This window comes from Lutra lutra, chromosome X, assembly GCF_902655055.1.
Source record: "Lutra lutra chromosome X, mLutLut1.2, whole genome shotgun sequence".
NCBI lineage: Eukaryota > Metazoa > Chordata > Mammalia > Carnivora > Mustelidae > Lutra > Lutra lutra.
The window spans coordinates 68,730,720-68,757,638 of record NC_062296.1 but is presented as its reverse complement, the minus strand read 5'-3'; positions in this window follow the sequence as shown (position 1 = coordinate 68,757,638).

Sequence of the window (26,919 nt, the reverse complement as noted above, 5' to 3'; positions counted from 1 at the left end):
CACAGAGCTTCTTGGAGTATCACAAGGATGGGAAGTGCTAAAAAATTAGATTGGGGCATGTTTCAAAAAATACGGAGCAATCAATTAGAAAGCGCTCCCAGTAGCCAAATCTGGAACAATTTGGTGCAATATAAAAAATGTGTGTTAGATTCTAAGCCTGCAATGGTTAGTTTTATGTGTCAAGGTCACAAAAGACGAGGAAAGACTAAAGAGCTATCAAAGATTGGAAGAGGCTTGGGAAAATGATTACTCAGGGTAATCTGTGTGATCCTACAAAAGAAAAAAGGACATTGGTGGAAAGACTAATGAAATACAAACAAGGTGTATACTTTGTTTAGTTGTATTACACTAATGTGATTCTTTTGATAATCATTACAGTTATGTGGAATGTTATAATTGGAGGAAACCAAGTGAAGTGTGTAAGAGAGGTCTGTGCTGTTTTTTCAACGGCTCTCTAAGCCTAAAATTATTTTGAAATAAAAACTTGAGCAAGTAACTTGGACAATCTCTAAGAATTTCAAAACATCCCTTGAAGAATCCTATTTGAATAAAACCAAATCTGAGAATTCTGAATTCAGCCTCTTTTCTTCAGAGTACATCATTTTAATTTATTTAAACTTTCTTCACTTTAGACAGATTATTCATCTTTGTTTTTCTGGTCTGTATTACCTCTAGATACTCTTTATCTCCCCTAAGCTTTGGTTAAGCTGATTGACACAGGCCAAAGCATACAATATTAGCGTCAATGTTCACTTCATTTTGACCCAGACCGGGACTCTGAGAGTCTGTCTTGAAATACTAATGAGACAGATATTGAAGGAAGAAACCTCAGAGTTCTAAAGTTCATAGAAGGGTAGACTACACTAGAAATGTTATAAAATAAATAAATAAATAAATAAAAGTTAAACCTGAAAAGAGTAGAATAAACTGCTCAAAAGTACCAATTATAATTAAAATTGTAGTTTATTAATTTATGACTTACCTTTGCACAATTTAATAGCATATTTTAGAATTTAAAGTCAAAACTAAACTTTCTAAAACATTTCATTTTACATATAATCCTCAAATCCTTGAAAAAATATGTCTACAAAGCTATTACTCATTTTTAATAAATTGAATCTATGTAAGAGATAGTGAAGGCATTACTCTTCCTTAAACAACCCAAAATCTGAAACTGTAAGAAAATTTCACCATAGATTATATTGTAAGCAGAAAGAGTTCTCTAGCTTCTAGCCAGAGGCTGTAGTTAAGCTATACATGTGACTTCAGCCAAGCCACTTCCCCTCTCTGAGACAGCTCCAGGATGGTCTTGGAGGGACATGCCATCTGTTGTTGCAAAATTCCAGCAGGAGATCTTCGCATATTTACTTTGCAGTCTGTCAAATAGTGAGCACCCTTGGATTTGTACAAAAGAGTGGCCCTTCCCATCATGCAATTATTTGTCCTGTTAGAGGAATAAATCAAGTGCCTGGAAGCTTCAAAATGAATGGAAAAATAAGAAGGTGGCACCCTGGATTGTAGAATTTGATTGAAAAGGAGAATCTTGAACAAGGATCACAGTTACGAACACGTAGGACACACCACGGATCTGCTGATCATCTTGGTGTCTTTCTTACAGGGAGTAATTTTTTGTTTGGGATAGAAACATACACAGCAAAATGCCCTATGTGAAATGTACAGATCAACATGTTTTTGAGAGTAACCCTTATTATTGCATATAGTAATATTATGTTGCTAAATAGAATTTCATTAAAGGAATATACCTCCCTTTATTTTTTCATTCCACTTATGATTAACTTTTTTTTAAAAGATTTTGTTTATTTATTTGACACACAGAGAGAGATCACAAGTAGGCAGAGAGGCAAGCAGAGAGAGGGGGGGAAGCAGGCTCCCCACGGAGCAGAGAGCCTGAGGCAGGGCTCGATCCCAGGACCCCAAGACCATGTCCTGAGCCAAAGGCAGAGGCTGAGCTGACTGAGCTACCCAGGTGCCCCCACTTACGATTAACTTTTAACTCAATCTTTTTAAGAAGCTATTTTAACTGAGCTAAGGCAATTTGATTTTACTTAAATATTAGGTTATCTTAGTAGAGATTGATAACCTCTAACAGAGATAGCAAAGTGTCTCTAGGACTCTGTTTTCAACCACCAATGATAGGTTTTAAGTCATAGATAGTATTCTGCTACACATACCACATTTATAAGAAAATACTCATAATTTTGTCATTTTAGGCATGTCAGTCAACATTTTCCTTCAAATCTTTATGCAAGGCAGACATGGCAGTATAAAGAATCCTCCAAAAGTGACTGCACGCAAGAATCAGGCATAGTCATAGACATGGAGCACCGCCCTTAAAGGTCCTGGCCTCTCTAGACCTTTTACCCCAGTTCATGCAAGGCAGAAATATAAACAATATTTCTACCTAATGCACATATGTTGAAACCACTCAAGTCAGCAATTAAAATCATGCTTTACATTACACTCATTAACAAGCCATCTGGTGCTGATCAGAGATAAAGATAGTTGAAGGGTGCTGGTGGAGTCTGGATTTCTGAATAGAGACTCTGAAATACCAAGTAACTAGGCCTAGTAGTGTGTACGCTTGATTAGGAGGTTTAAATGTTCACCAATGAGCTCCATGGTGTAGACTGAAAGCCAACGCACACATATATATTACACATACCACATTTTAAATAGTTTAAATTTAATTGCAGACAATATTAGAAATTTTCTAATAAACACCCAAGCCTAACTTGCTAAAACTGATCTCTTCCCTACATTAAGGAGTTAGCCCTGGGAGGCTACTCCATTTGACATATGGGGGTAACATCTCCGGCTGTTCAATTGGTTGACTCTGTCCTAGCTTCTCAGCCCTGGTCCATTTCTGAGGTTTGACTCTCTTTAGAAAATTAAAGGGTAAAACCTAGTGAGCAAAAATCATTAACTGTTATTATAGCATATTGTTGAATTAGAGCCCCTGACAGTTAACTCTGAAAACAATGCGAACATCTGCTGTATTCATTAGATATGCCACAACACTCAGTGGCTGTAACAGGAATTTTTCCCTCACTAGATCTGCAGTTGGACGGAATGACTCACACAAGTCAAAATCACACGGTCTAGGCTGGACTGACTCAGCTCTCCCCTACATATCTCATTTGAGGCCCAGGCTGATGGTGTAGCCTCTGGCAAGAGCTCTACTCATGCTGATGTCTAGGGTGCAAGAGGCAAACAGAAACACAGGAGGCCTAGGTCTAGATGGAGAACAGACACTCAGTCACCACTACCCACATGCCATAGGCCAAAGCAAACAGGCGCGCCAATCTGAAAGTCAAGGGGCAGAAAGTGTAAGGTGGGAGAGGCACAGAGAGGGCTACATCCTGTCATTCAGCTAGCACATTCTCCTCAAAAACCAAAATAACGTTCTTACCCCTTGGCTGAAGAAATGATTTCCCTTCTCCTGGCGCCTATTAAGATATTCCTGACAAAGAAGGAAAGAAACTTTGCTCTTTTTTCCCCCCATTTTATGTACAAGTTCTCTGCAAATATCAGGACCTGCAGCAGATCTGTTTTATAAAAATGTACCGATGTGATTATAAAAATGTACCGATGTGAGCATTTGACAATCAAATTTTGAGCACCTACTGTACACAGATCAAGTGAAGCAATGCTAGATGTACAAAGACGGACCACATGGAGATGCTTTCTCAATGATCATGGGAGTGTGGGGGGGTTCAAGAGGAAGCTCAGAGTGGGAGTAGCTTCACTATTCTGAAATAGAGTAGCGTGGTTAAAACCACCAATTTGGGACTCAGGCAGACCTGGATTTGAGTCTTAGTTTTACCATTTCAGGCAGCTATGTACTGTCTTAGTTTTATCCACTGCCAAATAGACAAAACAAGATCACATACATTACAGAGGAAGGATTAAAAATATATAATTTATGCCTGGCACCTATAAGTGTTCCATTAATAGCTAGCACAGGGCATTGGGTTTCTTTGACCAAATTGGACACCACCTCCCCACCAAGGGGTTGTAAATAATTTCTTACTCCATTCTGTTGGCTGAACACCCCTGTGCTAATTTCTGTTCAACAGCTGGCTCTGGTGACAACCTTTGTAATAACAGGCTGTAAAATCCAAACCAGAGGAAGTTAAATCTTTTTCAGGGATCTGTTCTATAATGAAACCAATTAGAAACAACTCTCAATCACCTTCCCTAAAGAAATAATGAAGTAAATCTTGGCTGGAGCAGAACCAGAAAGCCATCCTGACCTCGTGATTCACAACACAGTCCGGTCTGTAGGAAGACCACAGAAAAAATATGGTCCACTGTTGGGAGCAAGCGTTGATTTTCTGACAAGCAGTTGATTTTCTAGAATCTCAATGACTCAGAAAACACATTCTCAATATCAATCAACTCAGAGACATGACAGCTCCCAAATGAAACAGAACAAATAATCAAGTACCTCATAGAATTTTAGGTTGGATTTGCATAAGCATTACTTCATCTCCACACTGGAAATTGGTCCTTAGTGAACCTCTTGGATGGGGTAGGGGATGGGAAGGGTGGGGGCTAGATGCTATGAAAGCAGGAGGCTGGAGCACAGGAAAAGTTACTTATATGGATGTTTACATCATCAAAGATGATGGAGTAGTTGGGATGGAACATAAACAGAATAAACAGAGGAGCCAGATGGAAAAGTCTCAGTGATTGAGCAGGACAAGGAGGGGAGTGGATGACAGGAGTCACAGATAATGTCACAAATGACTGGTATGAGGTTCAAAGGAGCAGAGGTTTCATTTTGTTGTTATTTAAATCTAACATTTCTTTCCCCAAGGATTGATATCCAAATCATTTTTACAACTTTGTGATTGAGTTTGACAACCTGACTTGCTAGGGAGATTGAATGTATAGCTATGGTGATGAAGTTAACAATACTGTTTTGTATACTTGTAATTTTTTAAGAAGACAGCTCTTAAATCTTAACATACACAAATGGTCTCTATTTAGAGGTAATGGATATGTCTACAAACTTGATTGCAGTGATCATTTCACAATGAATATGCATATCAGAACATCACATATATATCTTAAATACGTTCAGATTTCTATCTTAATGATATCTTTTTTTTTTCTTTTTAAAGATTTTATTTATTTGTCAGAGAGAGAGAGAGAGCAAGCACAGGCAGACAGAGTGGCAGGCAGAGACAGAGAGAGAAGCAGGCTCCCTGCCGAGCAAGAAGCCCTATGTGGGACTCCATCCCAGGACACTGGGATCATGACCTGAGCCGAAGGCAACCGCTTAACCAACTGGGCCACCCAGGCATCCCTCTTAATGATATCTTAATAAAGCTGTTGAAAAATAGTTCTGGCCTATAGGAAAATGGCTCTCAGAATCACCAAATAGTGGATCTGGGGGCACCTGGGTGGCTCAGTGGGTTAAGCATCTGCCTTCAGCTCAGGTCATTATCCCAGGGTCCTGGGATCGAGCCCTGCATTGGGTTCCCTGCTCAGCGGGTAGCCTGCTTCTCCCTCTCCCACTCCCCCTGTTTGTGTTCCTCCCTCACTGTCTCTCTCTCTGTCAAGTAAATAAATAAAAATCTTAAGAAAAAAAAGATCAGTGGATCTGGAAAGGTGGGCTGGAGACTGGAAGGTGTTGTGTGACAAGCTCAATGACATGTAGGATCACAAATACATACATGTGGCCAAGACCAAAAAAAAACAAAACAAAACAAAAAAAGAGGGGTGGGGAGGGTTTGCCAGATGACAATGTTGTGAGTTACGATCTGCTCTAGAAAGGAGTGCAGTCTGCTTCTGAAACTAAATATATTTCATCTGAGGCAAATGAATCTCCAAGTATTTGTGCCAGTATCTGTAAGAAATTAATAAATTTTGGGGCCCCTGGCTGGCTCAATTGGTTGAATGTCCAACTCTTTTGGCTCAATTCATAATTTTGGCTCAATTTTGGCTCAATTCATAATCTCAGGTGTAAGGATGAGCCCTGCATCAGGCTCCGTGTTCAGTGGGGAGTCTGCTTGAGATTCTCTCTCTCTCTCTCTGACCCTCCCCCACCCACTTGTGCTCTCTAAAATAAATAAATCTTTTTAAAAAAGAAATTGTTAATTTTATAGCAAAGCCTTTACAGTTTTCTCTGTAAAATGAAAACATCTATAGTATCAAATAAAGTTTACTTATGTAAGTGACCCACATTTGGCATTAAAGACTCAAAAGGTCTAACAAAAAGACCATGAATGGGTTCAGCTTCACTTCGTGTAAGACAGACTTTTGGAGGAGAAATCACATCTTGGCGATCATCTTGTTCTCTACCATTAGTTCCCACAAGGCCACAGGGTCGCCCTGAAGGCTACATTTGTAGACTTTGTAGGAGCCACCCCGACACATTCCACTGAACAAACACCTCTTCTGCATCACCCAGGTCCTTTCCAGAGTTAAAGGAGGGATAGTCCCTTCCTTGATAAGGATGATTTCTACCAAAAGAGTCACTCACAATTTTTGCTTTTGTTTTTATATTTAGTAGATTGTTATCAATTGCTTAGTTGAACCAAGGAGCTGGAATCATCAATTTAGAAAGACAATGCCATTTCCAGTAAAATAACTGATTGTGATAGAACTGGTCTTAAATACAACTAGAAACCATAAGTTTAGAACGTTAATTCAGTCCTTTCTTCGTTTCCTTTCTTGCTTTCTCTTCTCAGGTCTCAAGTCCTAAGACCTGAGGCACCCAACAGTCTTCCGGAATAATTGTATCCTCTCAACCCATAATTTCCCCCTTCATCCTCCCCAGCTATCCAAACTCTTCCTATATTTTTGCCTGTTTCTCACAGACTGTTTTAGAGAAAACCTTTCTGAAGCAGAAAATGACAAGAAAGTGCTTATTATGTATCAGAAAAAGGCTTCCATACTAAAGGTTGAATGGTAGCCTAAGGGGACAGGAAAGGAACTTTGTGAGATTTTATCTGTTACATCAGAGTTTCTCAAACAATACCATGCATCAGAAATACCTGCAATACTGGCTATAACAGATTTCTGGATTTCACCCCCAGATTTTCTGATTCCAAAGCTCTAGGCATTTCTAACAACTTCCCAGCGACATTGATGCTGCTGCTGATCCATGGATCACAACTTGAAAACCACCAGTTTAAATCTAAACAACCTCCTAATTTGTCATTGCATCCAAATGCCAGCATGAGCAAGACTCCAGTACATTCCATCCAAACTTCTTGCTCAAAATTTAGGATTTTATTCTTCACACATTGTAAGAGTCAATAGCTGCTATTGGGAGAAAAGTATAGCCTTTTTCTGATACATAATAAGCACTTTCTTGCCATTTTCTGCAAGGTAGCTATTTTTGTTTTTTAAGATTTTGAGAATGCACAAGCAGGTAGAAGGGCAGAGAGAGGTGGAGAAGCAGACTCCCCGCTGAGCAGGGAGCCTGATTCAGGGCTGGATCTCAGGACCCTGGGATCATGACCTGAGCCAAAAGCAGATGCTTAACCCACTGAGCCACCCAGGCACCCCTCCAAGATGGAAAACCAAACCCTGTTTTGGAAAATCAGAGCCAGCTGTATTCCCTATGTCACCAACAAAGCTAGATTCCTTAAAACTCTTCTGTCATAGGTAAAAAGAAACACTGTACTAGCTTTAACATAAGGCTTTTTATGCCCTAGAGAGCCTCATACACAGTGCAGATCTCTGTAGAGCAACAGGAAACTTGCTGACATCCTACACATTCCAAGAGCAAGCCCAGACCCTGTTGTGGAAGACCCGTAAGAAAACACGTGTACACTCTTAGAGTCAATACATTCAGAAAACAGCAGAATAGAGCTCCACAACCATGATTTATTGAATATATTCCTTTTTTTTTTTTAACTCCTTATCCTGTACATAGCACTTACTAGGGGAAAAACATCTCCTGTGATTACAGCACATACTGCTATGTATTCCATTTGTTAGACCTAATTCTCATTCTTAACATCTCTATACCCCTGGCCCCTGAAAACACACAGCTCTCAAAGGATATGGTCCCAGATCCAGGAACAGCTGGGAGAAGCCATTATGGTGTCCCCTTAACAATGCTCACACCCAGAGCTAAAGCAGGAACAGATGGTGTCTCTGCAGGGGATAATTCAAACCCCTTGGAGTCATTCCTTGTTGGCAGCAACCCTTGCAGAAGGCGTAAGAGCTGCATACCACAAGCTGGCTTTTTTTTTTTTTTTTTTTTGCCTTGATTGGTGAGGTCCCTAACACTCAGTTTCTCTTTCCCTAACCTACAAGCAAGCGAATACTTGGGCACTGAATAAAGGGGCATTAAAGGGGCTGAAAAGAACTGAGGGCAGGGGAGGAGTGAATCCAACTCATTTGATGTCATGGCCACACCTACTTGTGGATGATCCAAGTGAGAAAATGAGAGGAGAAGGGGAGGAGAATGCTACAGTTTTGCTTCATGTACACTTCCTATACTGCCTCACCTCTCCCTCTGGGATTCCCTCTCTCATCGGGGGCAACCCAAAGTCTCTGGGGCCAAACAGGTGATGGATGTCCAAGACTAGGATTGCCCTGATAGTCTGTGAGGTCAGCAGAGCTGTGGGTGACTCTACCCATCCTGGACTCTCTGTCGACCCTTTCTTCTCCCTTCTCAAGTTCTGATGTGCTTCAGTCATCCCTTCTACCCCAGCCACCACCCTCCTATTCTCTGTGAATTCACCTGCAAGTGCTTTCTGGTTGTAACACGGTGTTAAGAGATATGGGAGGAATCCAAGAGTGAGAGACAGGACATCTTTACACTGCAAATTCATTCAGTCAACAAATAGTTTGTGTGCATCTGAAACATGGAAGCCACTCTTCCAGGTGCTGGCAATACATTCAGGAACAAAACAGAAAAAAACAATATTCCTGTCCTCTCAGAGTTTATATTCTAGTAGATTTATGGCCTGGAATTAAATCCAATTCTCAAATCCTTCTTTATCCCAAAGCATGTAAGAGTTAAATATGTTTGTTCTCCAGAGGAATAAGTCCTAATTAAATCAGTACTTCTCAAAGTACCTTCCAAGGTTGAACTTCATCAGAATTTCTCTTAAAAAAAAAAAAATCAGAGAGGGAGAGAGAGAGTGCCCGTACACTTGAGGACTGGAGCAGAGGGAGAGAATCTTCAAGCAGATTCCCTGCTGAGCACACAGAGCCCAACCCTGGGCTCAATCCCATGACCCAGGAGATAAAACCTGAGCCCAAACCAAAGGTCTTATACGCAGCAGACTGAGCCACCCAGGTGCCCCATCAGAACCTTAAAATGCTAATCAAACGAAGACTGGTGGGATTCATGGTAGGCCCATGCAATGAAATTCTTTGAAGAACCTTAACATTCTTAGCAGGAATGTTCCCTAACCTTTGCAAGGAAATGTCCAACTAAAGGTTTTAAGTTCATATGGACATTGGGGAGGGTATGTGCTATGGTGAGTGCTGTGAAATGTGTAAGCCTGATGGTTCACAGATGTCTACCCCGGGGGCAAATAATACATTATATGTTAATAAAAATAATTTTTTAAAAAAGGATTAAGTTCAAACAGTAGAGATTCGGGGTTTTTTGCACAAACTGAAGTTTGAGATCTGTTGCTCAACCAAAGAGAGAAACTCCCATGGTGGTTTCAGGCACCAGCTACCGCAATGTCTCTTCAACTTCCTGTAAAGTCACCCAGGGAAACTGAACTAGTAATACTGGAGCTTCCCGGACTCCTTTCAGATTCTGATCCAGAGGGGCTGTGGTGGGACCACCAGTGAGTCAGGGATTGACAGAAACATTTAGGAAATACTCAGGATTAGGATAAAATTGCAAATCAAAAATATCAGACCAATTTCATGTTTAGGGAAACCCTAAGAGTGATATATTTGTTATTAGTCACTTTTATTTTTCCCATTTAGTGACTCTTTTCTCACATGGATTTAACCTTTTTGCCTCTCAATTTTCCTTCTCTGCTGGATATATCTTTACAGCTCAGCTGTGTGAGCCCTGAGCTTGAAGGAACAAGCTTTCATCACAAGACTCATTAATGTTTATACCTATTACCCTGGCTCACTCCCACTAGATCATTCGATCTTCAGGTGTAGAGACTAATCTTGTCAATCCAGTACCCACCTACAGCCTCTCCCCAGTAGGTGCTCAATAAATATTTACTCCATGCTAACCTGGTTAATACAATTCTCAAGGATTAAAAAGTGTTTGGATCTAATTTAGACCACATCGTGCAATCCTTCTCTATCCCTGCAGTCAATTTTTCACCCTTCAGTAAATGAAGCACCAAGTGTCAGTTCCTTTGCAGAACACCCTGTAACACCTATTGATTCCCCTTAATGTCTCCTCTGCTCCCCCCACCCTAAGAAGGAGAGCAGAAGAGAGCAATATGGGCTGATGAACAAGATCAGAGAGCTAAACCTGAAAGAGAGTACACCTTTTGTTTTTTGCTTTTTTTCTTGGCTGCTGTTACCAAGCTAGGTAACCTCACCATTGCTGTACCATTTTCGTATTAAATAAGTGCATTATTTAAGGCTAATGCCATTGTTTTTTCATTTGCTGGATTTGAATAAAGTCTAATAACTGTCTCTTTTCATTTTTTATTGGGATGGCACATCTAGGTTTAAATCTTAAGAACATAATTTGAGGAAAAAATATGCGATTAAAGATGGATTAAAATAAGTTTAAAGAAAAGAGATACAAAGGAAATGTGGTTTGAAGACCTCCGTTTTGAAGAGCTCTTCATGTCTTTTCTCAACAGAAACCATGATTGAGTATCGTGAACCAAGAGACAGCGCAGATAATAAGATGGGAGCAAAGACAGTTTGGAAGATGGAGCAAGTGCAAAGAGAACAGCCTTTAGAGGCAACTCAACCCAGGAGAGAATCCAGATTCTCACAGGGAATGACTACATCACCTTGGGCAAGTCATCACCCTCTTGAACAATAGCGAAATGTTCTCAAAGGGTTTTTTTGAAAAGATTCACTGGGATAAATATGCACAAGTCTTGGCACCCCAAGTTTCCTGCCCCTTAACTGAAGTGATATCAGATTAAATTTTAGAAAAGGAATAGCACAGGACAGATATTGTGAGTTGTAAACTTCTCAGTTGGCACAAAAATTAGAGCTAATTCGCCCACTTAGCACGGATTTCAGCTAAGCAAAGGAAATCTGTATCTTCATCAAAACCTGTTCAGCTGTTAAGTTCATCATGTTAAAACAAAAAACAGCAGAATGGAAGAAACAAGCAAAAAAAATCTTCACATGATTTATTTTTAATACATTCTTTACCATTTCATTTCAAATTGATGTTTAATTTGCCTTTATCACACTATTATGTCACATGGAAATTAGGTTAGCATTTCGGTAAATTTTGAGTAGCCATAAACCAGGGTTTCTTACACAGACTGTGAGGAGTCTGTTAATCTCTTCTCTGTGCCTTTGGGGTAAAGACTTCCTACCTTTTTACAGAAAAATTAATCAATATTCCCAACTACACAGTGTATTTTAGATCTAGGATTGGTAACAAAATACTGCTAAATCCCAGCCGTATGCCCCAAATTCAGTTTGATAGCTTGGGTGATGCTGGTAGATGGGAGTAATCAACTGTCCAGGAGTTGCTCAAAACCACACAGGAAATCTGTTTCAGCTCAATCATCTATTCCTGAATTTGTTATTGGCAAAAAATTGAGGATATTATTCTACACAATTTTCTCCATTTCTCTCTTACCCAACACAGGGATGATATGAAGCATGGACAGGAGTGAGTACTTATTTGCAAAGATGAATATTTTCAGAAGCTATGGGATGTAGGCTTCTAAGAATTCACATAAATCCAGAGCGCTCATAATTTGAGGTTCATTGAATGCTCAGCTCTAGTCTTTCTTTGGTAGCATATATATTCCAACTTCAAGTGTAAAACACATATTAAACAAGATTAACTGATTTATTATGAAGACCATTCATCCTCTGAAAAGAGATCTTGTCCTTCAGAAGGCAGCACATACAAATAAGAAGTCAAGACGTGCACTAGTTAAGAAAAAAAAAAAAATCTTAAAACATTCTACTTGTCTTTCAAAAGTATAACATTTCAGAAATTGGCTACATTAGAACTTACCTAGCTTGTATCCAAACATGAGAGCTAATTTAAAGGCAAGAGTTACACCACCAGATGCAAAACTATCTCTTTCTTCAGAGAATGACTTCCGACTTGATGATGAAACCGTATCCCTGTCTGCCCTTTATGATACAAGAATAATTTTAAGCATGTCCTCCCTGAGAACAGTGACAAAGGAAAGAAGACAGAAAACTTTCAACTAAATCCTTGTTTAACGTTATACTCTATTAAAAGGTAAAAAATAAAGTGCTTTCTTGCTTTAATCCTTTATAATGATAAACACAAAGTTTTTAAGGACTAAAAATACTATTAGGGACCAAATAATAGCCTTTTTGGGGAGGCCACTTTTTTGTATGTGAACCCTCTATAAGTAAGCAGAAAATGACAGGGTCTTAAACCTGTTAATTTCCCCTTAGGCAGGGGGCAAATAGGAATTCTCACTGAACCAGAACTAAGAAAGTAGGCAAGATACATTTCTATAAGCTACTATCTTAAGGATGGTTTATTTATTTCGAACTCTGAATTCCCCCCAATTCTAATTTGTGCTACATCTTCCCAAGGCACATCTGGCTGTTGTTGATCACAGTAGGGGCTGATTTCCTAGCTATTTTGAGGAGACTGTGCTCACTACGGTGCCGCCTCTGCTACCTCCCTGCACAGATAATCAACAAGCAGAAAGCTGTAACTGGGTAAACCCAAGGTTCAACCCAGTAAAAATGGACAGTGGCTGATGTGATGGTTATGTGACCTCATAGTCTCACACCCTATCACCCCAGACCCCACAGGCAGAGAGGGGGGTCATTTCTCTCCCTCCTACAGGAAGCTGCCCGATGTGGGACTCCATGTGTCAAACCCCATTTGCATCTTTGAAGCCAGATGAAGTCCTGGAAGTCCCTAAAACCACTGGACCATGAAAAGACTAGCATAAAATTCTTCCTCTTTTCCTTCTTTTCTTCTTCTTACTGGTGCAGAATGAGAAATCTGGAGGCATGAGGGGCATGGACACTATAAGTTTTGTAAGGAGTTTTGTGAGGACTTGGGAGGTAACATGTAGGATTTAAGGGTCATCATTTTTAGATGAGTGCTCCTGAAAGCAAGTACCAGCTGTCACATCCCCTCTTCTGGCCCAGCAAAGTTGAGAAGCTGTCCTTCAGGGCAAGATCATTTGGAACAATCTGTGCACATTCATGAATGACTGATGGCAGAGCCACCTGTTGGGAAATAATTTTCCATGGGTCTCTCACATTTCTACATGCCTTTTGAGTAGAGGCACGGAGACCTTTTGCTGTGGACTCTGTTTTCAAGGATGTTTGTGTAAGCAAACAGCCTTGGATTACAGAAGCAGTGTCTCACTCCTTGGTCAGAACACAGATTTGTTAGCAATCCAGGACCATAAAGATAATATCTCCCTTGAGGCCAAAGTTTATTGGCAGTCTTTTGTGAACGATTCTGGTTCTTCAGCTGTGACACAGACCTATTATATGTGCAGCATTCACTGGGGCCACTCCGTATCAACCTAAGGAACTTGGGGAACAAGAGGAGCAAATGCAATCATCGAGTTCATGCCTCCTGCTGAACTGTGGGTAATTAAGCTATCTATTGCCAGCATCCATGAAAATGTGGCAGACTAACTTGACAGTTTCTAGGTAGGGTAAAATTTCAGACCCTTCAGAGTTCTTGACACCACTGTGCCCCTAAGTTTCTTCTCTATTGGTTGCTATTGAAACCACTGTGCAGTCTGTCATTTTAAAACACTTTCAAGGACAACAAAAAAATACCACTTTCAAGGACATTCAGCACTGGTGAATGTACCAGGTTAAATACTTCTCAATCTTCCAGATTGAGATCGGTTAATTAATTCTGAGATTTTGCTGCTCAAAACATCTTTAGGTTAATGGAATATGTTGTTCTTCCTTCCAGCTACTTTTTTACATTGTCCATGATATAATCATGAGATTTCATCAGAATTTGATGAAATCAAGGTACACTGTATATTCCCCCTGATCTGTCAGTATTTACAACTAATCATTCAGTTTGGGCAATGACGATACTTAATAATCTAATGCCATCTCCTATTAGCACTGCCTTCCTTCATAGCTGTATGTATCCATGAACTCAATGTACTCTAGCTAACGCACATACACACAAATATTTATAACTCTATTATTTTAAATAGAAAGTGGCGACCATACAGATGTGTCTTTATTCTCCCCATATAATCCAGCAATTCCACTTCTGGTTATTTATTCAAAAGAATTGAAAACAGGTATCTGAGAGAGGTACTTGTACTCCCAAGTTCATTGCCACATTATTCACAATGATCACAAGGCAGAAAAATGTAAGTGTCCTTTGGTGGATGGATGGGTAAAGAAAATATGATATTATACACACAAGAGAATATTTTTTAGTCTTCAAAAAGAAAGAAATCCTGGAGCACCTGAGTGGCTCAGTCAGTTAAGAACCCAACCTTTGATTTTGGTTCAGGTCATGATCTAAGGGTGATGAGATAGAGCTCCATAAAAGGCTGTGCACTCAGCTGTCTGCCTGAGATTCTCTCCCTCCTTCTCCCCCTTCCCCCACCCCACTGCTTGTGGGTGCCTGCATGCACATGTTCTTTCAAATAAATAAAATCTTTAAAAAAAGGAAATCCTTTTATATCATATGACGTGAAGGAAATTTGAGGACATCATGCTAAGTGAAGTAAGCCAGTCACAGATGGAAAAATACCTCATGTACATGAAATCATGCAGTATCTAAAGTAGTCAAACTCTTAGACACAGAGAGTAGAATGGTGGTTCTCAGGGACTGGCGGGGCAGGATAGAGGAAAATGGAATTGCTGTTCAATGAATATAGAGTTTCAGCCATATGAGATGAAGAAGGTCTAGAGAGCTGATGTACATGTGCATATGGTTAACAATGCTGTGCTGGGGGCGCCTGGGTGGCTCGATGGGTTGCGCCTCTGCCTTGGGCTCAGGTCATGAGCTCAGGGTCCTGTGATCAAGCCCCGCATCGGGCTCTCTGCTCAGCAGGGAGCCTGCATCTCCCTCTCTCTTTGCCTGCCTCTCTGTCTACTTGTGATCTCTCTCTCTTTCAAATAAATAAATAAAACCTTAAAAAAAACACAAAAACAATGCTGTGCTGTACACTTAAATATTGGTTAAAAAGGTAGACTTGGATTTTTTTTTTTTTTAACCACAAACAATTTGGCTAGTGGAATCACCTTCCAAGTGGCTTCTATTCTTTTTAAAATATCCCCATTTGTTTTCTCAAGCACTTCCTTACTTTGATTCAACAGGATTTATAAGTACTTTCCTTGCCCTAGCCCTGGAGTCAGCACCAATTCCAGAGCCCACAGTCCTTTCCATGTGGGAAAGGGAAAAAATTACGTCAATTATAATGAACCTTCCCTGGCAGGCCTCAGGCTTTCCATCCAGAATCTTCCTCCTCCTCTACTTCATTTCATTCTCATGGACTTTTTTTAGTTTTTCCAAAAGACTCAAGCCTTGTTCTTTACAATGGTCTTCAAATATTGACATAGCCTCTTCAACTTCCTCCTGGTCTCCGTTCAGAAAAACCCCTGACCAAGATCTCCATGGGTACCTTATTTAAAAAACATCTTTTCATTTCTGTCCTTCAGCCCCCTTCTCTGTTTGATATTTCTTCCTAACTTTCATCATTACATGATGCCACACTGTATATTCATCACCTATGGGTGAGAACCCTGTGATTCATGAGGTCCTTCTGCCAGGCAGCTAACAAGTACCTGGCACTAGGTAGGAATTAATTAAATTTGTGTTAAATAAATAAGTAAATAAAGCTCAAAAAGGTAACATATAGGATTCTTTTTCATAAGCATCAAAATCTAAAGCACATATTATCTTACAGTAATTGCCAAAACTGCCTATATATTAGAACTGTAAAATTCTATGTCCTCTATCCAAAGGAAATAGAATCACTATCTGCAGATACCTACATGCTCAGTCACTGCAGAATTATTTACAGTAGCCAAAAAATGTGATGTGTGTGTACACACACACACACACAGACAGAAGAATATTATTCAGTCTTAAAAAGAAGGAAATTCTGCCATTTGTGTGAACATAGATGAACCAGCAGGACACTACTCTAAGCAAAATAAGCCAGATAAAAAGACAAACACTGCATGATCTCACTTATATGTGGAATAAAAAAAAAAAAAAAAACTCAAGGGGTGCCTGGGTGGCTCAGTGGGTTAAAGCCTCTGCCTTCGGCTCAGGTCATGATCCCAAGGTCCTGAGATTTAGTCCTGCAACAGGCTCTCTGTTCAGCACGGAGCCTGCTTCCTCCTCTCTCTCTGCCTGCTTCTCTGCCTACTTGTGATCTCAGTCTGTCAAATAAATAAATAAAATCTTAAAAAAAAAACAACTTTAAAAAGCCAACTTCACAGTAACAGAAGATAGAATAATCATTACCAGAGACTGCAGGATAAAGGGAAAAGGCAGATACTGATCAAAGTTTAGAAACCTTCAGTTATAAGATGAGTAAGTTCTGAAGACCTAATATATAGCATGGTGACCATAGTTAATAATAATTTAAAAAATAATTTTATATCCTCATTTGTTATTAAGCACAAAGTTACTCTGTCACAAAGAGAAAGAAGCTGGTATGTCTGAATATTCTTTGATTTATGGTAATAATTCATGTGTAATATAGAAGTATAACATTTGGGGATTAAAAGACAAGAACAAGAACAAGAACAAGCTGATGATTTCCTTTTTTTCTTCATTCCTTTCTTTTCTTACTCCTCCCTTCCCCTCCTTTCCTTCTTTTCTATTAAACATCAGGGACAAGCTACAAAATTCATAATCAATGCATGGTTTAAAAAGAACATTATTCTAAAATCTATATCCAAGATTGGTTCATCTGTCAGAACAAGATATTGATCTGTCTCCAATGTGTTACAAGTTTAATTATAATGCATTTGAATTTGTTATCAGTTTTAGATAGTTTAGTATGGTAGTCAACTTTAAAATGGAACAAAACATTTTTAGAATCCCTAATGCAAACTCCAGAATTTAAATGGAAAACTATTTCTATTAACCCTTCCCTATCTTCCTAATATGTTTTCAGAGACAATATAGTTTCTTCCTAAAAAATACCTAGCAGCCTAGAAGGTGGCATACTAGTCCGGAAAATAACAAATGTCATTTTTCCAAATATGATTTAACTTGATTTAAGTAACATTTATAAATCAGAGTTTACTGCTTGAACTTCGTCAGGGCATCTGATTTTTTTTTTCAGTATCAGATTTGACCAAGAATATATAATCAGTAGCTAGAGGAAAGAACTACTGAGGGGCACGTGGCAGGCAAAGTCAGAAGAGTGGGTGTCTCTTGATCTCAGGGTTCGGAATTTGAGCCCCATGTTGGGTGTAAAGATTACTGTTAAAAAGTCTTTAAAAAAATAAGAAAATGTTGTTTAAAAAAAAACTATTGAAAATATCCAATCAGAGAAGCAAAAAGGAATGAAAAAGCCTATGGGAATTATGAGACACCATTAAGGAAAACAACACCATGTATCACTGGAAACCCAGAAGGCCAAGAGAAGGAGAAATGGATTGAAAGCTTATAAACATTTAAAGAAATGGCTAAGAACTTCCCACCTCTGGGGAGATATATGGACATTCAACTTTATGAAGTTAATAGATCATCTAAAATTTTCATTACAAAATTTATCTTCTCTAAGACACATTATAATAAAACTATTTAAAATAAAAGAATTTAAGAAGCATTTTAAAGGCTCCTGGGTGGCTCAATCAGTTGAATATCCAACTCTTGGTTTTGGCTAGGTCATGATCTCAGGGTCTTGGAATCCAGCCCTGCATGGGCTCTGTGCTCAGTGGGGAGTCTGCCTGAGGATTCTCTCTCTCCCTCTGCCTGTCTCCTTGCTCATGCTGTAAAATAAATAATTTTCTTCAAAATTAAAAAAATAAGAATTTTAAAAAGAGAAAAAAAAATTCTCTCATACAAGAAATTCTCCATAAGACTATAAGCAGATTTCTCAGCAGAAACCTTGCAGGCCAGAAGAGAATGGGAAGATATACTCAAAATGCTCAAAGAAAGAATGTACCAATCAAGAATACTTTACCCAACCAATTCTTCTTCAGAAATGGAGGTGAAGTAAAGACTTCCCCTAACAAACAAAAGCTTAGGGAGTTCATCACCACAAGACCTGCCTTACAAGAAATGCTCAAAGGAGTTCTTCAAGTTGAAATAAAAGGATACTAATTAGTAATATGAAAACATATACAAATATACAACACACCAGTAAAAGTTAAACACAGAGTCAGATTTGGAGTACTCTAACACTGTAATATGGCACTGTGTTAACTACTTAACGCTAGTATGAAGGTTAAAGAACGAAAGTATTAAAAATAAATTAGAACTACAATAATTTCTTAATGGATATACAATATAAAAAGATGCAAATTGGGGGAGGAGTCAAGATGGCAGAGAAGTAGCAGGTTGAGACTACTTCAGGTAGCAGGAGATCAGCTAGATTATCTAAAGATTGCAAACACCTACAAATCCAACGGGAGATCAAAGAGAAGAAGAACAGCAATTCTAGAAACAGAAAATCGACCACTTTCTGAAAGGATAAATGAGGCAGAAGAAAGAATTAGCGATATAGAAGACCAAATGACAGAGAATAAAGAAGCTGAGCAAAAGAGGGACAAACAGCTACTGGACCACGAGGGGAGAATTCGAGAGATAAGTGACACCATAAGACGAAACAACATTAGAATAATTGGGATTCCAGAAGAAGAAGACAGACAGAGGGGAGCAGAAGGTATATTGGAGAGAATTATTGGAGAGAATTTCCCCAATATGGCAAAGGGAACAAGCATCAAAATCCAGGAGGTTCAGAGAACCCCCCTCAAAATCAATAAGAATAGGTCCACACCCCGTCACCTAATAGTAAAATTTACAAGTCTTAGTGACAAAAGAAAATCCTGAAAGCAGCCCGGGAAAAGAAGTCTGTAACATACAATGGTAAAAATATTAGATTGGCAGCAGGCTTATCCACAGACACCTGGCAGGACAGAAAGAGCTGGCATGATATATTCAGAGCAAAACGAGGAAAAACATGCAGCCAAGAATACTATATCCCACTAGGCTATCATTCAAAATAGAAGGAGAGATTAAAAGCTTCCAGGACAAACAAAAACTGAAAGAATTTGCAAACACCAAACCAGCTCTACAGGAAATATTGAAAGGGGTCCTCTAAGCAAAGAGAGAGCCTAAAAGTAGTTGATCAGAAAGGAACAGAGACAATATACAGTAACAGTCACCTTACAGGCAATACAATGGCACTAAATTCATATCTCTCAATAGTAACCCTGAATGTAAATGGGCTAAATGCCCCAATCAAAAGACACAGGGTATCAGAATGGATAAGAAAACAAAACCCATCTATATGTTGCCTACAAGAAACTCATTTTAGAACCAAAAACAACTCCAGATTTAAAGTGAGGGAGTGGAAAACAATTTACCATGCTAATGGACATCAGAAGAAAGCAGGGGGTGGCAATCCTTAAAACAGATCAATTAGATTCTAAGCCAAAGACTATAATAAGAGATGAGGAAGGACACTATATCATACTCAAAGGATCTGTCCAACAAGAAGACCTAACAATTTTAAATATCTATGCCCCTAACATGGGAGCAGCCAACTATATAAACCAATTAATAACAAAATCAAAGAAACACATCAACAATAATATAATAATAGTAGGGGACTTTAACACTCCCCTCACTGAAATGGACAGATCATCCAAGCAAAAGATCAACAAGGAAATCAAGGCCTTAAATGACACACTGGACCAGATGGACATCACAGATATATTCAGAACATTTCATCCCAAAGCAACAGAATACACATTCTTCTATAGTACACATGGAACATTCTCCAGAATAGATCACATCCTCGGTCCTAAATCAGGTCTCAACTGGTATCAAAAGATTGGGATCATTCCCTACATATTTTCAGACCACAATGCTCTGAAGCTAGAACTCAATCACAAGAGGAAATTTGGAAAGAACCCAAATACATGGAGACTAAACAGAATCCTTCTAAAGAATGAATGGGTCAACCAGGAAATTAAAGAAGAATTGAAAAAAATCATGGAAACAAACGTTAATGAAAACACAACAGTTCAAAATCTGTGGGACACAACAAAGGCAGTCCTGAGAGGAAAATATATACCAGTACAAGCCATTCTCAAGAAAGGTCTCAGGTACATAACCTAACCCTACACCTAAAGGAGCTGGAGAAAGAACAAGAAAGAAACCCTAAACCCAGCAGGAGAAGAGAAATCATAAAGATCAGAGCAGAAATCAATGAAATAGAAACCAAAAAAACAATAGAACAAATCAATGAAACTAGGAGCTGGTTCTTTGAAAGAATTAATAAGATTGATAAACCCCTGGCCAGACTTATCAAAAAGAAAAGAGAAAGGACCCAAATAAATAAAATCATGAATGAAAGAGGAGAGATCACAACTAACACCAGGAAATACAGACAATTATAAGAACATACTATGAGCAACTCTACGCCAACACATTTGACAATCTGGAAGAAATGGATGCATTCCTAGAGACATATAAACTACCACAACTGAACCAGGAAGAAATGGAAAGCCTGAACAGACCCATAACCAGTAAGGAGACTGAAACAGTCATCAAAAATCTCCAAACAAACAAAAGCCCAGGGCCAGATGGCTTCCTGGGGGAATTCTACCAAACATTTAAAGAAGAACTAATTCCTATTCTCCTGAAACTGTTCCAAAAAATAGAAATGGAAGGAAAACTTCCAAACTCATTTTAGGAGGCTAGCATCACCTTGATCCCAAAACAAGACAAGGATCCCACCAAAAAAGAGTATTACAGACCAATATCCTGCATGAACACAGATGCAAAAATTCTCACCAAAATACTAGCCAATAGGATTCAACAGTACATTAAAAGGATTATTCACCACGACCAAGTGGGATTTATTTTAGGACTGCAAGTTTGGTTCAACATCCGCAAATCAATCAATGTGATATAACACATTAATAAAAGAAAGAACAAGAACCATATGATACTCTCAATAGATGCTGAAAAAGCATTTGACAAAGTACAGCATCCCTTCCTGATCAAAACTCTTCAAAGTGTAGGGATAGAGGGCATATACCTCAATATTATCAAAGCCATCTATGAAAAACCCACCGCAAATATCATTCTCAATGGAGAAAAACTGAAAGCTTGTCTGCTAAGGTCAGGAACACGGCAGGGATGTCCATTATCACCACTGCTATTCAACATAGTACTAGAAGTCCTAGCCTCAGCAATCAGACAACAAAAGGAAATTAAAGGCATCCAAATCAGCAAAGAAGAAGTCAAACTATCACTCTTCGCAGATGATATGATACTTTATGTGGAAAACCCAAAAGACTCCACTCCAAAACTGCTAGAACTTGTACAGAAATTCAGTAAAGTGTCAGGATATAAAATCAATGCACAGAAATCAGTTGCATTTCTCTACACCAAGAACAAGACAGAAGAAAGAGAAATTAAGGGGTCCATCCCATTTACAATTGCACCCAAAACTATAAGATACCTAGGAATAAACCTAACCAAAGAGGCTAAGAATCTATACACAGAAAACTATAAAGTACTCATGAAAGAAATTGAGGAAGACACAAAGAAATGGAAAAATGTTCCAAGCTCCTGGACTGGAAGAATAAATATTGTGAAAATGTCTATGCTACCTAAAGCAATCTACACATTTAATGCAATTCCTATCAAAGTACCATCCATTTTTTTCAAAGAAATGGAACAAATAATCCTAAAATTTATATGGAACCAGAAAAGACCTCGAATAGCCAAAGGAATATTGAAAAAGAAGGCCAAAGTTGGTGGCATCACAATTCTGGACTTCAAGCTCTATTACAAAGCTGTCATCCTCAAGACAGCATGGTACTGGCACAAAAACAGACACATAGATCAAGGGAACAGAATAGAGAGCCCAGAAATAGACCCTCAACTCTATGGTCAACTCATCTTCGACAAAGCAGGAAAGAATGTCCAATGGAAAAAAGACAGCCTCTTCAGTAAATGGTATTGGGAAAATTGGACAGCCACATGCAGAAAAATGAAATTGGATCATTTCCTTACACCACACACGAAAATAGACTCAAAATGGATGAAGGACCTCAATGTGAGAAAGGAATCCATCAAAATCCTTGAGGAGAACACAAGCAGCAACCTCTTCGACCTCAGCCAGAGCAACATCTTCCTAGGAACATCGCCAAAGGCAAGGGAAGCAAGGGCAAAAATGAACTATTGGGATTTTATCAAGATCAAAAGCTTTTGCACAGCAAAGGAAACAGTTAACAAAACCAAAAGACAACTGACAGAATGGGAGAAGATATTTGCAAATGACATATCAGATAAAGGGCTAGTGTCCAAAATCTATAAAGAACTTAGCAATCTCAACACCCAAAGAACAAACAATCCAATCAAGAAATGGGCAGAAGACATGAACAGACATTTTTGCAAAGAAGACATCCAGATGGCCAACAGACACATGAAAAAGTGCTCCATATCACTCGGCATCAGGGAAATACAAATCAAAACCACAATGAGATACCACCTCACACCAGTCAGAATGGCTAAAATTAACAAGTCAAGAAATGACAGATGCTGGCGAGGATGCGGAGAAAGGGGAACCCTCCTACACTGTTGGTGGGAATGCAAGCTGGTGCAACCACTCTGGAAAACAGCATGGAGGTTCCTCAAAATGTTGAAAATAGAACTACCCTATGACCTAGCAATTGTACTATTGGGTATTTACCCTAAAGATACAAACGTAGTGATCCGAAGGGTCACGTGCACCCGAATGTTTATAGCAGCAATGTCTACAACAGCCAAACTATGGAAAGAACATAGATGTCCATCAATAGATGAATGGATAAAGAAGAAGTGGTATATATACACAATGGAATACTATGCAGCCATCAAAAGAAATGAAATCTTGCCATTTGCGAGGACGTGGATGGAACTAGAGGGTATCATGCTTAGCGAAATAAGTCAATCAGAGAAAGACAACTATCATATGATCTCCCTGATATGAGGGAGAGGAGATGCAACATGGTGGGTTAAGGGTTTAGGAGAAGAATAAATGAAACAAGATGGGATTGGGAGGGAGACAAACCATAATTGACTCTTAATCTCACAAAACAAACTGAAGGTTGATGGGGAAGGGGGGTTGGGAGAGTATGGGTGGGGTAATGGACATTGGGGAGGGTATGTGCTATGGTGAGTGCTATGAAGTGTGTAAACCTAGCGATTCACAGACCTGTACCCCTGGGGATAAAAATATAGGTTTATAAAAAATAAAAAGAAAAAAAAGATGCAAATTATGATAGCAAAAATATAAAAGAGGGAGGTAAACTGGCAGTTTTACACAGGATTTAAGTTTAATTTTTATCAGTGTAAAATAAAACAGTTTTAAAATGTTTCACGTATGCCTCATGGTAACCACAAACCTACAGTGTATTTATACAAAAGAGGAGGAAATCAAAGCATACCTTACAGAATATTATCAATTCGCAAAGGAAAGCAACAAGAGAGGGGGAAAAAAAAAGTACAAGGAAACTAAAACAGAAAACCATAAGATGGCATTAGTAAGTCCTTAGCTATTAAGAGTTATTCTACATGTAAATGAATTGAATGTTCTAATCAAAAGACATAGTGTGGCAGGATAAATTAAAAAACAAAAAAGGAACCCAAGACCTAACTGTATGCCACCTACAAGAGATTCACTTGAGCTTTAAGGACACACATATGCTCAAAGTGAAGGGATGGGAAAACAATATTCCATGCAAATGAAAACAAAAGAGTAGAGGTAGCTATACTTAAACCAGAAAAAAAAAAACACACTTTAAGACAAAAAAAAAGTAATAAGAGAGAAGGTCACTATAGAATGATAAAAATGGTCAATTCATTAAGAAGATGAAACAATTCTAATTACATATGTGCCCCATATCAGAGCACCTAAATATAATAAAAAAAATACTAACAGATTTGAAGTGTTAAGAAGACAATAATACTATAGTAGTAGGTGACTTTAATATTGTACTTTCTGTAATGAACAAATCGGCCAGACAGAAAATCAACAAGGAAACATTGAACTTTAATCATCTTTAGACCAAATGGACCTAGAAGACATATACAGAACATTCCACCCAACAGCAATAGAATACTCATTCTTCTCACGTGCACATCTAACATTCTCCAGAATAGATTATACAATAGGTGACAAAACAAGACTTTGCAAATTTAAGAAGACTGAAACCATACCAAGTATGCAACCAGAGCAATTATGCAAGAAAATGCAATAAGACATCCAGATTGGAAGAAGTTAAACGTCTCTATTCAGGGAAGATCTTATATATGGAAAATAGTAAGAATGCACAAAAAAAGTAATTCAGCTTATATATTAATTCCAAAAAAATGGATGATACAAGAACACATAAAAAAGTTTTATTTCCACATACTTGTACCGAACAATCTGAAAATGAAATTAAGCAGTTTTATTTAAAATAGTGTGAAAAGGATTAAGTTATTAGAAATAGATTTGAGAAAAAACTGTAAAACTGGTACACTGAAAACTATAGAATACATAGATTTATAGATAAATTCAAAACTATCACCTCCATGTTTTGGAAAATTTAATATTCTTAAAATGCTCCCAACTGGCCTATAGACTCACGATAATCCCTATTAAAAGCTCACTTGGCTGTTTCATAGAAATTTACAAGCTTACCCTAAAATTAATAAGGCAATAAAAAAGGCCCAATTTAAGATTTACTATAAGGGTATAGTAATCAAGACATTTTGGACTGGCATACTGACAGACATGTAGATCAATGGGAACAGAATCAACAGTCTAGATATAAGCCCATATGTATACAGTCAATTGATTTTTACAAGAATGCTGAGCCAACACAAAGGGGGAAAAGAATAGCTTTCTAAGAAATGATTCTGGGAGAAGTGGATAACCACATGTAAAATAATGAAGTTGGACTCCTAGCTTATGCCATATGCAAAAATCAACTCAACTTAAAACCTAAACTGTAAGAGCTATAACTATTTAACTCTCAGAGGAAACCATAAAACTCTTTGTGACTTGAGCAAGGCAACAATTTTAGAGGACATCCGACTTTATCAAGATTACAAACTTTTGTGCTTTAAAGGACATAATCAAGAAAGTGGGGAAAAAAGCCATATAATGGGAAAAATTATTTGTAATTACTACAACTGTTCATGATCTACCATCCCAAATATTTGAAGAACTCTTAATAAGAACTCAATGATTAAAAGACAACCAATTTAAAAAAATGAGCCAATTACCTGAATATATATTTTACCAAGTAAGATATACAAACGGCCATTAAGCATATAGGAAAGATGATCAGTATCATTAATCATTAGGGAAATACAAATCAAAGCTACAATAATACCTCACACATACTAAGATGGCTACAATAATCATTTAATGAAATAGAAAATAATAGGTTAGTGAACATGTGCAGAAATTAGATCTCTCAAACATTTCTGGTAGGAATGGAAAATGGTACATTCACTGTGGAAGATGGTTTGGTATTTCCTCGGAGTTAAATATAGAGTTACCATGGGATTCAGCCATGCCATTACCAGGTATGTACTCAAGAAACCTGAAAACAGGTGTTCACGGAAAAAATGTTTACACAAATGTTCAGAACACCATTATTCATAATAGCCCAACAGGAAAAACAAAGTGTTCAACTGATAAAAACAGACTACCATCCTAAAATGGAGTATTATCCAGCCATAAAAAGGAATTTAATTCTAGTACATGTTACAGCAATGAGTGGACCTTGGAAATACGATGGTAAGCGAAAGTAGTCAGTCATAAAAGACTGCACACCACAGGATTCTGTTTATATGAAATGTCTACAATAGCAAATCTACAGAGACAAAATGTAGATAGGTTTGCATTAGGCAGGAGGAGGATTGGATAGGAAATGACTGCTAATTTGGGGTCATAAAGATGTTCCAGAATTTAACTTAATTACCATTAAAGATAATGGCAATGGTTGTACAACTTTAAGAACATACTGAAAACTACTGAACACTTTAAAATACCCAATTTTCTATTATGTGAATTAGATCTCAATTTAAAACATGAGTAATTGTGTTTCAGTAGCAATATTCCTGAATCCTAGGATGCAAACTTTGCTTCCCATACAGTTTAGATTTCTAATTCTCCCCAAGCACTTTCTTTAAGAACTTTGACTTGGAAATCGGTGTGCTTCACAGAGGTGACAGTGTTAAACAGTAAAAACAAAAGCAGTGAGATAACCTCAGAGGAGGAAAAGAAATAAGGAACCCATTTCAGACAGTAAAAGATGGCAGGTATTGCCACAAATGAACATCTCCTACAGACATGCACAGGTTCTTTAAAGTTCTCCACAATAACGCATTCCTTCGATCTGGGGCCTTCAGAATGACATCTCAGAATTCACGCCTCTTAGTGAAATAAGTACACTGTCAGTCTATTTTGAAATTATATATTCTATAATATAAAAAGAACTTTTTCTAGGAGATCCATAAAGCCTTTCTTTGGGAGTCCTGTCTGGCTCTAAGTGAAATTTAACAGTGGACCTTCTTCTGAAGTAAAACACACTCCCCCAGCATAGATCTGTCTC